The sequence below is a fragment of the Takifugu rubripes genome, chromosome 11, assembly GCF_901000725.2.
Source record: "Takifugu rubripes chromosome 11, fTakRub1.2, whole genome shotgun sequence".
NCBI lineage: Eukaryota > Metazoa > Chordata > Actinopteri > Tetraodontiformes > Tetraodontidae > Takifugu > Takifugu rubripes.
The window spans coordinates 3,745,187-3,760,363 of NC_042295.1; positions in this window are offsets into that span (position 1 = coordinate 3,745,187).

The window sequence follows — 15,177 nt, forward strand, 5'->3', positions numbered from 1 at the left end:
GGAGCAAATTAGATTTCCATCCGTTTCAAATAGCGAGAATGGCTGCAGATTGTTGCGAAAGCAACATTTCCGGTCATGTATCTTAGTTCTGTACACAGAGAACATGACCTGAACTGATCTATAGATGATCTAGATGGACATTTTGCAATATTTCTCAACACAGTAGCAACAAAAGTTGACAAATCTAGAATTGGTTCAAAACCACATTGCTTCATTCTTCTGAGCAGGCAGAAAGTTCTTCTGAAATACTTGTTGGGGCACGGAGTGTCCCACCCGCACTGATGAAGTGACGTCAAAACAGAATGAACACACTGGGGCCCATTCATGTGCTTGTAACTTCAGGCTCATATAAATTCCACTGTAGATAGAAAACATACAGGGCTGTGGCCTGCTGCCCTGAGCTGCACAGCTGTTTGGCCTCTCTGCTGCAGTCTGGGGCCAAAATCCAGATCCAGTTAGGGTGTTTTTCCAGGTTTACACAATCAGAACGTAAATGTAGAGTAAGTAGATGCAGTTTAGACTAATGGGAAGTATATAGTGTACATAGGCACTACAATGCTGTTCGATAGGCCATCTCAAAAGATTTACTATAAATAACGTGAAATCACATGCATTTACAGGTTTTAAATATTTCTGGTGTTGCTGCTGTGGTCTTGGCAGAGGGCAGGCGGGGGTTACCCAGGTGGTTCTTCTCTCATTCCGCCTCCAGAGCGATGATCCAGACCAGATGCAGATCACCAGGCAGGGTTTGAAACGCCGGAGTACGCCATAGTAACGGACATCTCCGACCCTCCACGACACTTTGATTTCACTCAGGCACACTCAGACATAAAATTGGCGTCTGCCGCGTTTTTCCGCTCTTCTCCACTCCGCTGAGATAAAGCCTCCGCTGATTTAACGCGGTGTTTGAAAGACAAACACAGAAAAGAGGAAGTCTTTCAGAACACCAGCCTGTCACACCTGGCAGTCGCACAGAAACTATTTCTGACGAAAAGCATCATCCTGTCACCAGCAGCTCTCACAGCTCTCTGACACTGGAATGTAGGCGCTTTGTCAAATTTCTAATCTAAATATTTGTCTAAAGGCTCTCACCTAGATATATCTGTCTCCTGCATGGAGCCATAACCGAGGGAGAGGGACCGGGGTGTCTCACCGTCCAACGTGTTCAGATAATGAGAATTTTTCTGAAGCTATTTCATGTGCACTGTATGGCTGTTAGTTAGAATATATTCACCATTTCTTAAGTTTCCAGACAATCTGGGAAGCCATTGTTGAATGGGTTGGATAATTTGTGCCCTTGAGGTGTGATTGAATAAGGTTTTTGGATTTCACAATACGTGTTGTAAGAAATACCCACATGGGGAAGTACAGAAGAACACCAGGGCAGGTAGGTTGCCAGAGGAAACCTCAGTGAAAGTATACAAAGTGCGCCCTAATGGCTAGAGCGCTTGTCACTTTTTGTGTTGTGCATTTTTGGATTAACGACGTTGACTTTGGATGAAAGGAAGATGCTGGTCCACAAGAAATTTGCGTCTTTTTTTAGCCTGAGAAGCCATGTGACGTTTAGGGCCAACTCAATGGTTCCATTACGCAGAGAAGCTGTGAAATATGACCAGCGTCCCAGTGGACCCTGAAGGCCAAGCTTAAATCACGTCGTCCCGGGGATGTGTTCTCCATGCTTTCCCCATGTCTCATTGTCTGTCATGGTTGACTTGAGCCTCTGTGAACACAGAGATGTCCAGGGAGTTTCATCCAGCATGTTGTTTCAAAGATGACCCTTCTCATGGACAGAGAGACTGAAGACAAGCATCCCTGACGCGATCAATGGACTTGGAAGAATGTACGCTAACATAAACAGAAAAAGTCCGTCGAGGACCCTGATTTTGTGGCCTATTCACTGTGTTAATGACTGAGCAAAAAAAGGGGTCGCAGTACTTAACTCACGTAAGTGGATAAGACACAATGGAACTCTGACTCCCAGAAATCAGTAAGCACACAGATTAACGTTGCCTAATTTCAAACTTTTACATTGATGATTGAAGAAAATTTTGTGCTAAAAATAATAGAAAGTGGTTTGACGAACTTATAATGGCTGCCAGATAGAAGTGGTTCAAGGTTGCTCACTTCGCCCGTCCTTCTCCTGTTACGTCTCCTGCTCCTCCGCCCTCTCCGTCATTGTATTGTTGTGTCTGAGATGTGTTGAACCACATGTCTTGACAGGTGTGCTGACTGTATTATCCAGACTTATGGAGGGCAGATTCAGGCCATTGCCTGTTTTGCCTGGTAATTTGCATTTTTATTGCAGCTGTCGCATCCTCAGTTAATACACCATTGACCCCCATAGCGGACCCCGGACCTAACGGCAGCACCCTGCTATCTCACCTGAAATGAGAGTGCCCACTGGTCCCTGGATCAGCAATGGCTGAAACCCAGGCACCAGTTGACCTGGCATTCTGGGACGGAAATGGAGTGGCCTCTCATGTTAATGTGGACTTTCCATTAGGAAAGATGATTGATTTGTGCTGTGCTTTGGCTGTGAATAGGATATAGACTGGCACAATAAAGTGAAGAAATTGTTCTTTGTGTGCAGGTGAAGCCGTGTGTGAACCAGACTGTGACTAAATCAGAGTGCTGATGATGGGGCAAGAGGGAAGGTGAGAGGAGAGACGGAGCAGCAGGGGGGGTTAGGGAGGGATAAAACAAGGGCTGAGAAGTGGAATGGCAGGTGCAATAGATGAAGGTTAGGAGACGAAACAGGACAAAGCTTTCTTAAAGAAAGAGAGTGACCATGAGTAATGGGAGATGGAAACAATGAGGAGCCAGCTCTATTCATTTCAGCCCTTTTAAAAAATTAGATGAAAGGTGATGAAGCAGACAGAGCTTGTCAGTGTCTACTTATATGATTTTTACATTTGCAGATGGATGGGTCCAAAATAAACATTAGGACAGCATAAATTCTGATGGGACAAACTGCATTTAGATGGAACATGAAGCTTAACAACTTCAAAAAACTGCTTCCCAATTACTAAGACTAAAATGTGCTTTTTTAATGCACAGCTATACTGTATTTGAGTTTATATAAAGAAATCCCTGCTTCAGTTTCAACAATTTACAGTACAGATGTCTCCCGATTCAAATGTTACATCGTTTTTATGGAAGGGACTCCACCATCATTAACATTGTTAATTTCTCCCATCATTTCTGAAAGTTGTACCAGCCTTGATCCCAAACATGTCTCCCAAAGCTGAAAACATCTAATGTTTATTACGCTCTGGTCTTTTGACATTTTTGAATTATTTACTGTTTAAAACATATTTAGTTTGAAAGGTTTCACTCTCAATGTGGAGCTCAAAGATAGACAATGCATAGAGGAGAGGGAGGATAGGGAAGAGAGAGAGAGAGAGAGAGAGAGAGAGAGAGAGAGAGAGAGAGAGAGAGGGCATGTTTAGCTGGATTAAAAGAGGCTTTGGTCACTGTCCAGTTGAGCAAGCAAATGTTTTCACTTTTCTTTTACTGTGGGTCGACTTGGATTCCGAAACTTTCCCAGGACATCTGCTCCTGACGCCCACGTTTGAATCTCAGGCCAATAAGAAGGCTTACTTCACCCCCAAGATCAGCCGGTGCTGAGCGCTGATTGGTTGCCCGGGCCAGGGCCCAGAAAAACGAGGCTGAGCCCTGAGAATTTTCCGAAAGATTTTCTCCCCTGTCCTGGCCAGCGCCAACATCTGCTTCCAATCAAAGTTGGTGATGGTGAAATGACTGCCTCTCTCTCTCTTTCCCTCTCTCTGTTTTGCAGACAGCAAGGGGAGAGAGAGAGAGAGAGAGAGACTGAATTAGTGTAATGTAATGTTTTTGGGTTTAGATACATTTGTGACCAAGAACAGAGAACGTGGAATTTGGCGGGATAAAAAATGTTTTATTGCATATTCATTTTTGGAAATGCAACGATTGACGTGATAAGTAAGTAAAGGTTTGGATGAGAACACAACGGTCATCAACTCAGGGTGCCAGTTACTTTTAGGAAATTCTTACTTTCAACTTGGGCTTTTCTGTGTGGTTACACTGTGGCCTCAAATCCACTCCAACAGGTCAACAAACTGCCGAAAATTCCGCTTATTGTAGCAGGTGCTTCCCATAGATTTTCAGAAATAAGCATGCTGATAAAGTGTAGGCAGAGAGAAACACATGAGCTAAGCTGTTAATCCAGCTCTTCGTGCTTGTTGGTGTCTTTAAGACTCTTCTTGTGAAGCGCCGTTTAATGGGCTCTGGTCCACAAGGTTAAACAATCCTGGGACAAATAACATGGAAGTTATGAAGTTGTTCGAGTGAAATTTGGAATTCTTTCCAAACAGGTTTTAATAGCTTTACCAAAGTTTAAAGGCTGGACCAATCTAAATATTTATCAGAGATGGACAGACATTAACGAGATACATATTTTGGTGTTCAAGCCCAGATGAGTTTACAGGATGTTTTGAATCATCCAAATACATCTTTTACTCTCTACTATACATACCTGTCATTAGAGTCCCCTTCACAGTAAACATAATGGCCGTGAAACAAAAGGGGGGGGCTCCAGAGGGGCTAAAGGTTCGACCTACACTGGCCTTTGTTCCATTTGATCCTCAACCCAACTGGTCTTATAGGCATGGCCTGATTTACAGTACATTTACAGTAGTCTTGACTGGTGGTTAAAGACTAATCCTCAGTCTGACCACGCAAATAAATCTGCAGTGTCCCTGCAGAAATAACTACTTTGTCTCAGTTAGACAGAATAAACTTTCTTTATCAATGGGGTTGCTTGGGTTTTTCTAATGAAGTCATCCATCCAGCAATTAGTGAAACTTAAAATAAACAACTAAACTGTTTAAAATGAAAACAGGAGGGCTGAATTTTTAGGAATAGCATATAATTCCAGCAAATACACACAAATACTCAGCTCATCAACTACTCAATTGTCTTTGCAGATTCTTGGGAGAATAAAGGAGTAAATAAAGCACCTGGAGAATATTACATGAATTATTCTTTAATATGCTAAACACTTTTCGAGTTCCATTCACCCACCCTCCATCCATCCATCCACCCACCCTCCCATTATCCATCCATCCAGCGAGCTCACCCACCAGCCAGTATTTCACCTGTCAGCTAGCCCAGCAGCCATTATATGCAGATCCCTGCACTTTGAAACACGATTTGACATTTAGAGCATTTATTGGAACCACAACAATCTAATTCATTGTTGAGTAACTGTAATTATTCACATACTAATATAAGTTCATATATTTCTGAGAGGCACCGGTAGATGTGAGGACATGTCACTAGCCCAGATAATGAAAATAATGAAAAATAATTAAAATGCAGTTAATCACAACCAATGCATCAAATGTATGCACAATTCTTCGGGGCTTTGTCGCCGAGTCCATTAGAGTGCTTGAATGCTGTATAACCATAAGAATGCCCTTAGCTATTGGGGGAGCCTTCTGAGAACCAATTTCCCCCCAGAGTCTGTTTCTTGGTTTTACTCGTGTTGCCAGAAGGAACTGTTAAATGACTGAAAGCAGGCTGACAGAAATGTTATTTATCACAGCATTCTGCACTTTCAGCAATTAAAAATGGCATTTTAACTTTTATATTTTATTCAACCACTGCTTTGCCATAGGAATGCCCAGAGGTATGAGCCAAGCAGAAGTAGAAATGCCTGGATTTCACTGTTAGCCCATCAATCTCCATCTTTGTGACTGAGTATGTGCTTTTTGAGGCTTTTACAAATGCCAGGTGGCAGTCTTTTGTATGTATTCCACCAATCAGTGCACACCTATGATGCTGATTTTAGTTGATAAGCCCCAAAACAAAACTCCTATGCAATCATTCCCGGTTCCCTAGGTGACCCTCTGATATGTGAACAATTTCCTCCAATGTCCAAGAAACAGAGCAAGACTTGTGTGGTGTGAATATAGCTTAGTTTTTTGTAAAAAAGCTATGAAAAGCAAGACCTCAACACCTGCTTTTCCACATCTCCCAGTGAGTCATGAGAACTGGCTGATGATGTGGGTTGTGATATGATGCATGCTCTGTTTTGGCTTACCTTGTAGAGGAGGTGGCTGGGTAATAGATCAGCTTGGACTTCACGTTTTCACAAAGTAGATTTAGTTAAACCTCAAAAGACTGTAAATACGCCAATGATAGTTTGGACTTTAGTCCAGCTTTCTTCATTGTTGGCTGGGAAATATTCCTCTTGCCTTGTATGTATTACAGATGAGGACAACTTTATGTGCACTTAAGGAATCTAAGCACATTTATGCATGTGCAAAAAAACACTATGAATGAAGTAAGACGTTGGGAGATTTGGAGCTTCAGAGGTTAAGGTTCTGTGGGACTGAAAAGCAAGTGGAGTACCAGTATGCACATTAGGCTGAATGGAACCTGATCAGCGTGTCTGTGCGTGTGTGTATAGGCCCCTGTGATGGACTATATCAAACAAGTCTCAACTGTATTGCAGTACTTTGTCAAAACTCCATTGGGTTTGCTCAATAGCAAAAGTTAATACAGCTGACAGAGATGTAGAAGAGGATTCCAATGAGGAAGAGGAGAAGAGGGAATGATGAGGAATGAAAAAAGCTGCCACCAAACTAAATCTGCAGTATTATTCTCTTTGGAGTAAGTGTTAATAATATTGATTCAAATGGATTTAACGCACTGTGTGAAAGAATATGATAATGATACGACAATATCATAACCCCTGATCCATTCTTCACAATTCCTGTCTATTCAAACACTGCTGATCACTGAGATGAGTACCTGCTGTATTTTGTTGCAAGATGCTAGTTAGAAAATGAAGGGAGTCTCTGGTAGTGATATCCTTTGTCTCTTCAGTTTTTATTGTGTTTGGCAGCTAAAGGGGACCAAAGGAGTCAGGGAAGAAAAACAGCCTGTGATTTTATAGAAAACAGAGACCTCTTTAAAGTCCTGGGTCAAAGACGATTTAAATTTAGGAGAACACCAGATTCTCTCTCTCTCTATCCCAATCTATCCATCTCTCTCCTTCTCTCTCTATCATCTATCATCCATCCATCTACCCCTTTGCTTTTGTGTGTACGTTCTACTCAAAATGTATCATAAAAATGTTGAGTGTAGTGCCAAATACTGAATAAAACTGATTATTTCAGTTATGTAACGCTTCATTACCCCAGTAAAAATAGCTAAACACCAAATATTTGTACACTTTAAAATTCTTTTGCACACCCTCAATGGCAAATATGGCAATAATTCAAAGAAAGATTTAATAAGGGCATACAATTTGAATGTGGATACTCTGTCAACTTCTGTTTAAACCCAAATGGAAAGACAGACTCTCCAGTGCAGACCAGCATCATTGCCAGTGAGGTGTTTGGATGCAGGCAGAGCTGTGTAGCTCTACACAAATACACAAGTTTAAGATCGGCTACAGTGTTTGAACTTCCTCTCGTCTCCACGTTGATTCCATGATTGACGAACACTGATAATTAATAATTGATAAGGACTTTATGCCAAGAAAACCTACTACTATTAACTATTTATACTTCACCATGGAGCTGTATTAGACAGAACTTCAATGCTGTTGAATAAGAGATGCTTAACCTGAGATGCTTAAACTCTCTGTGGTTGTCATGTAATCATATTTAATGTGACTTGGTTTCTACAATAAAACATTCTGTGCACCCTGACTGTGTCAGAGGAAGCATTCACATGATGAGTTGAGCCAAGACCTTGTTTTTGCCATTACCACAAACCATCTTCTCATGCTTCTTCCCCACGGCGCAAGTATCCTGGATGTCTCAAGGTCCAAACTGAAACACTGTGGACGTTCTCCTGGCTGTCTCCGTCATACCAAGTTAAGAGTACTTGCAAACACCACATCTGCCTCAAATGAGGGTTTGCCCTGAACTCTAACTGGCTGCGTTTATCACTGAAGAGAAAGTTATGCTGAATATTGTCTCAGGCCACAAATAATTGCTGAGCCTAAACACACCACCTCGGGTGTAATTTGCATGGTCTGTGCATGAAGGCCAGGCGCAACCATAAATGCACCAAGCATAAATAACTAAACCCCATGAAAAATGCATTATATGATGTCTGAGAGCAGTTTCAATAGGACTGATGTTCATGTTCCAGGGATACAGAGGAAGGACAGCTAGATGCTTAGCTAAGTTTGGTAAATAACAGAACGAAAGCAAAGAGTTGAATTACCCCAGTGTCCCGGTACACAACAAGGACAGTGATGGGAGACTGCAGAAGAAGAAGAAAGCCCAAGGACACATACAGGAGGTCGACTGAGCGCTATATAGAAATTTAGAATAGGATATGAAGGAGCACGGAAATGTCCGACTTACGTTGCCTCTCATTTCATGAGCTGAGTTTGGAGGGTTCCAGAATGTCCATCTTTGAGTCATTTCAGATGATAACCGTGTTGGACCCGGAGCCAGCCATACATTATCAGCCGCTATCTTAAAATGCAGTTCCTCAAAGCTCTACGGAATCCCTCCTGCTCTCTGCAGCTGGAATGCAAGTCCTTACACTTCAAATATAAGTCTCCAGTAACAACATGGTTTATTATTACAATAGCAACAAATACTAAGACAAGTAGGAATTTGATAAAAAGCAGAGACTTATAAGAAAACTATCATCTGACTTACGTCAGCCATTTTCTCACGATTTTCTTTTATTTTCATGTGTGGAATTTAAGCCACATTTACTCAAAAATGAGTAGCACTGTTTAGTCTATACCAAAATGTGAATACATGGCCAACAATCCAACCCGACGCCAGCTACTGTTGTGTCTGTTTCAGTAGTCTGACTAAGGTTATAGCTTAGAAGGTTTAATGACAAGTTTAGAATGGAGTGCCTACTCAGTGGGACACTCTCCCAGTTTTTTCCCACATTACGGGGGCCAAGGGGCCAAGGACAAGGCGAGAGATGGGCTCCTTGCTCCACAGCAATCTTCTGTGGCTGGGAAAGGCTACGGCCCACTGTTCTCACCATTTCCCCTCTGTATTCACCAGCCCTGGTGAGAGAGAGAGAGAGAGATAAAGAGACAGATGAGAGAGAGAGCGAGAGAGAGAGGGGAGTGGACTCCAGGAACAACTATGGTCAGGGACTTAGGCCAAACTATTAAGTCAAAGGATGACTCGTGTGTGGTAAAAAAGCATGGCACTTATTTAACTTTCATAGGAAAAGGGAGTTTAAGAAGAACTTTCTCTCTTTTTTGTAATGGTGAGTGTCCTGTGTAGGATCTTTGGGAAAACACTCAGCCGCATGACAACAATCCACATTGCAGGTTACTCTTGTGACGAAGTATAAGAATTAGAAAACATTTTTCCTTTTGTTAGTAGGCTCTTGCATCATTTGGAGGGATTGCACAATGTTGCCCCAGTTCCTCAGGGTTTGTGAGCACTTGCTTTTATTGTTTATTGATATTAAAGCAGTGTGCATTGATCAGCATGTTTCAACGTGCCAAAGTTAGCACAGTAGGTAAGCTATATCTGTTGTCTTAAGGCACAAACCATAAAGACAAGCATCAATTGCAGATATAAAATGACATATATGAGTAGCTGGTAAGCCACAAAGATCAATACAACAGCCAGTAAACTCCCAACAGTCAACCTCTCTTTACAGCTCTCTTAGGATAATAGCATGTTGGTCAAATCTAGGCCTGGATAAAGTCATTGCAAAATGTTTATTCCTCTGTTTTCAGCATTCTGATGTAGGTTCGCATAAACACTGGTCATCAAGTGGTGCCTGTGAAGACATAAATACTGTAAAAGTTTTGTTGTATCCAAACCTTTAAGATTCGAGATATGTTGCTGCTCAGCTTTCACCTTTTCTCTCTGTTTAGTCACAAAACTATGGTATGGCTTATTCAAATAAGATTATTTTGTCAGTAAACAGCATCGCAAATACAAAAGCTTCAAGCTGTCATTACGTAATAATTCACAGCACACAACTGTTGCTCCGGCTTGACATATAAACCCTAAAATCGGTTAGCTAAAATCCAGTCTTTTAACCCTTTTATGCAATGTCTGTCCGTTCATCCAAGATTTCTTCTTTGAAATGGTTGGTTTTGTTGCCACACTTTGGCCAGTCATCCTAAGTTACACTAAAAAAGTAATCAAGCTCATGAGATGTGCAAAAATATAGACAAAATGTGTTCATTTTCATCCTCTAAGTGTTTCCACTTTATATACCAGACCAGTTAAAAGACTTGGTAGCCATAAAACCAGTGGAACAGTTTGCTGAGGATGTAGAACCAATGGAAGAAAATACAGAGAATCAAAAACTACATCTAGACATTTAGGCACATTGGAGAAACTGATGCCAAAAGTTAGGCCAGTAGCCCAGAAGGAAGTGCTGGTTCAAAAATTCTGGCTAAAGCAAAGGAACAAAATAAGATTCCAGTTAGAAGGTTGCGTGAGGGAGATGAAATTCATGATGTACCTGACTGTTCATATATGTAATAACATATTCGTACTGCCTGTCTGTCACATCATAACACTCAAGGTTGCTGTTGGCTGATCACTTTTAAGTTGTGTTGGCGGGGCACCGTTGTTTGGGTGTTTTGCTCATGGCATTATGGTATGTATTTGGAGCACCTCCATAGAGAATTTACAGGAAGTCTATTTTTGATGGAGGCTGTCATGTTTACAGGAACAAATAAAAGAAACCTGTGTTGATGGTTTAAAAACTGCGAACATATAATGATAATCACAATAACAACAATAATAAAATAAAAATGTGTCCTCATGGTGTGGAGAAGACTTCAGTTTGGCCAAGATAGTGGCCATGTAGAGGAACCAGTAACCAGGTTCAAAGTAAGGGAAGCTACATTCAGGGCAGGTGGCTCACAGGCACATTGATGACCAGATGAGAGCTGACTGCAGGTATAAAGACCTAAAAACTCAGGGTTACTTTTCCACAAACACCAACTGGAGTTTGTGGAGTATGTGTGATCAATCTCAATAAAGCACAAGATGAACAAAACCTTTATTTAAGTTATTCAATTTGAAAAGTCAAACTCAAATGGTCAGGCTAGTTTTCTGGAATACCTTGGTCCTTAAACAAGGTATCAAGATTCAAGATTAACTTTATTCATCCCCGCGGGGAAATTGAATCATATCGGTTTGTATCGGTTGTTTTAGCTGTGTGGGCAGTAGCCCAAGGCTGCCTCAACCTCTTCACGAAGTTTATCAGCAGAAGGAAGCATGAGATGCTCTAGAATCTTCTGGTGCTGACCTGGAACCTGATAATAACACAGTCCACCAGCACCAGCAGAGGACATGGCTCCTCAAACCATCACTGACTGTGGAGAGTTCCATCCAGCCCTGCTTGCCCTCAGCCCAGGTGAGACACCTCAGTCCTTGTCTCTGGTTGACAGCAGGACTGTGACAAGTACAGTCCATGTCCTGGATCCATCTGTGTTTGGTGGCTCTTAAAACTCTGACTCCAGCTGCAGCTCCGGCTCCTCATGAATCTCTTCCATATTCTTGAACGAGCTTAGTTCCACAGTCCTCTTAAGGTTGTGGTTGTTCCTGTTGCTTGGGTTCCTCTCACATTTCCTTTCATGTGCTTGGATGCAGCACTCTGAGAACAGCAGCTTCCGTCTAATGTCCAGTCAGCAGTGTTCTGCCTGGAGCCTCCTGAACCAGACTGGAAGATTAGTTAAAGGCAGTGTGACACCACAAGTATAATTGGACTTTTCCCAGAAGGAATTTTCTGAGACACTGAATTTTGGATTTTCATGAGTTGTTTCTCTGGTTCCTGGTTGACCGGAGAGGTTGTTGCTCCTAGATGTGAGTGTGCAAATATGTGTGTGAACTGGTGACTCTCCAGGGTTTATGTTGGCCTCATGACTACTAGGATAGACTCCAGCACCCCCAGATAGTGGTGGATAGTTAAACTATTTCTAGATAATATTTAACCAATACACTTTAAGTTTGAGAATTATATTTATCACACCGTGGTGGCCAGAAGGATGATAATACATGGTGAAGAGGTAGTGGCTGTTTTTGTTGAATTGACCATTAAAATAAACATTATTTTCTTTATCGGGACAGAAGGAATCTGCTGGAACACTAAAACTGATGGACTGGTTCAGACTGGTTCAATCCCACTTAAGAAGGACTTCAATAGGGCACAAATGACAGACTGGTCGGGAAGGTTGAACTCTGATTTAAGATGTTTTTCATGTAAATTAGTCCAGGAAAACCAGCGCAAATCATTGGACATAACCCAAAACCATACAATCAGAACAAGACAGTAGAAGTAGACCAGACACTTTCACACAAGACAGTCTGGCACAGGAGCAAAGGGGAGCAGGTTTAAATAGACTGTGGATGATTAGACACAGGTGAAACACATTAAGTGAATTGGGATTGGGGGGAGGGGTAAAGAGGACACAGAGGAAAGAATAAAATAGAAAAATAACCACACAAGAGATAGATCTGAACAAACCTGCCCCTTAAAATTAGACCTCAACCCCAAACAGCAAGTTTAGGGCAACTTTCAGAATAAACAGATCAGCTGTGCTTTAGAGGAGATCATTTGGCTTGAGTGGCAGACATTACAGGAGAACGTTAGTGTTGACATTCACAGGAAATGTTTTAACCCCACGACAACGAGATGTTCTGCTCTAACTGCTGTAAACGTGGGCAGTGTTGATTGAAGTTCGACGTACATAAAAACAAATTCATTTGTGCTCACAGCAACCAGGCGCCTTCGCGAACCTTCAAGATTTTTCAAGATTCAAGATTCAAGATGTACTTTATTCATCCCCGTAGGGAAATTGAATTGTAGTAGCAGCCTAATGTGGATTAATATAACTGTAGTCTAGGTTTTGTATTTACAAAGTGTAGAAATAGAATAAATAAATACAAATAAGATTAGAACGTTATAAGCATATATACAGCATATATTATAAGCATATACTGTATATATATATACAGTATACACATACACATAATATATACATATTATAAGCATATATACATAAGTATAGAATAAAATAGAAGTAAAATTACAACATAAACATTAGACAATTATTGTTGTTGAGTGGGTTTGGATGAATTATAGAGTTTAATGGCAGAGTTTATAATGTTTAATTTTCAGACCTGTGAGGTGTTCTGAGTGGTCTGGAGATGGTTTTAGATGTGCAGATGTATAGCATGTGTAATTCTAAGTAACTTGCAGGTCTACATAGGAAGGAGAGCGCCGTAACACTTGAAGTCTGCCAGTTCCTGTTAGCTGATAAACGGGCTGCACACACCACAGTAATAAATCCTCTGAGCAGGAGGAGAAGGAAGGAGGCAGCCTGTCTTCGGTGTCATTGACCAGGCAACCATTTGCAACCTTCTTCTTGTAAACACAGTGCACAAGAGGTGAAGTGCTCACATATAAATTATCAGCGCGCACGTACAGTGTAACCCCAGTAAAACACAGAAACACTCCAGAGTGGCTGTGCTCTGCTGAGCTGATGAACTTTTCCAGTTTCTGTTTAGTTAGAAATACTCAGCTCAATAGCCCTATCTGTTTCAAACACACACTCATACCACACACACACACACACACACACACACACACATGGGTACACACACTTGCTAAAAGAAGAAAGACAGGAAACCACATTTATCATAAACTCCACCCAAACTAATTTTTTTACTGTATCTGCAAAACCAAACACACTCAGCCAGCACAATCTAAATGATCACATCTGTAAGTTTCCATACGTGTTTTCCCGCTGAACAGAAACAAGCGACACCACATGAAAACACAAATGGGTATCTTCTCAGTTTTTGTTCGTGAGCACTTTCCAGAGTTGTTGGACTGACAGGCAAGAACGAAACAAGTGCTTTTAATAAATCCACCCCAGTTCTACTGATGTTATAGAGCACATTAATGATAATCTTATTGATTTGACTGTGAGTTACAGCACATGTTGGGAGTTTTTGTCTCCAAAGGCATTGAGATTTATGAAGTGTGACACACAAAAGCTGATGCTCACGTCACGTTTACATCAGTCTATTCTTTACGCATCGTTCATCTTTGTAGCCTCATTATTTGTCATGATGCAGTTTGATCTACCTGACTGATGGATTATTTATTTGTGTTTAGGGAAAAGGAGCTTTTGCAAACATGTAGGTTTTCTATTGTCAGGGATCGTACTTGGAGGTATACATCATGATAAATAGACCGAGACAAACCACTAATCATTCTAAGTACTGTTATTTTCATTTTGTGGATCACATTTTCAACTCAGGAAATGCACATTATATTAATATTACTCTTGAGCAGGTAACACTTATTTCTTGGAACCATTTGTTCTAGAATCTATAGGTAAATTAAGAGATACTCAGTGTTTTTGTGAAAGAACATTAACTGTGCATTAACACCATGTAAAGATTGAGTAGTGTCATTTACATGCGCTTGGTCTCATACCAGCAAAACAAGGGCTTCATGTAAGATGGTTTCACCCACGTTCTTCTGCAAAAACCTTGGACAAATAATGTCTAGTTTGAGTTATTTTTACCCATTAATTTATATTGACAGAAGCATGTTTGATATCCTTGATGGAATCTTAGAAAAGGCCCTTTGGGAGAATGAGAAAGAAGAGTCCTCCCTGCGCTCTGCAGGCAGGGGCAGTTTGTACAGCAACTGAAGCTGGGAAGGTATTAATCGAGAGCATCTGTGGGTGTCAGAGGCTGGATCGATGGATCTCTGAGCGCAGACGTGGGGTTTTTATTTACCTTAGACTGAATAAAGAGATGATTTATCAATTCACCTCTTTCGCTCACCCCCCTTTCTCCTCTGGAGAATTAATCAGCTGTCTGACACGTGGACCGAGGCAGACGGGGAGGCAGACAGAGGGGAATAGGGAGATGATGGGGGTGGGGAGGAGACACAGAGGATAAGGGTGGCACGAGTCAAATTGGAAACATATCCTTTCAACATGTCCTAACTGAGCATTTTATCTGTGAAAGGAGGCTCAAAGGAGGGGGGCTGACCCCACGGTTCAAAGGCCTATCTCAATCCAGCGTTAAAACCACGGCCAACTCCTCTACAGCTCCAGAGGGACTAAAATGTGGAGAACTCCTCTCCAACACCTGCAAAACATCCACAGATAAAGAGAGAAAGTGCAGCCGTGATGAATGCAAT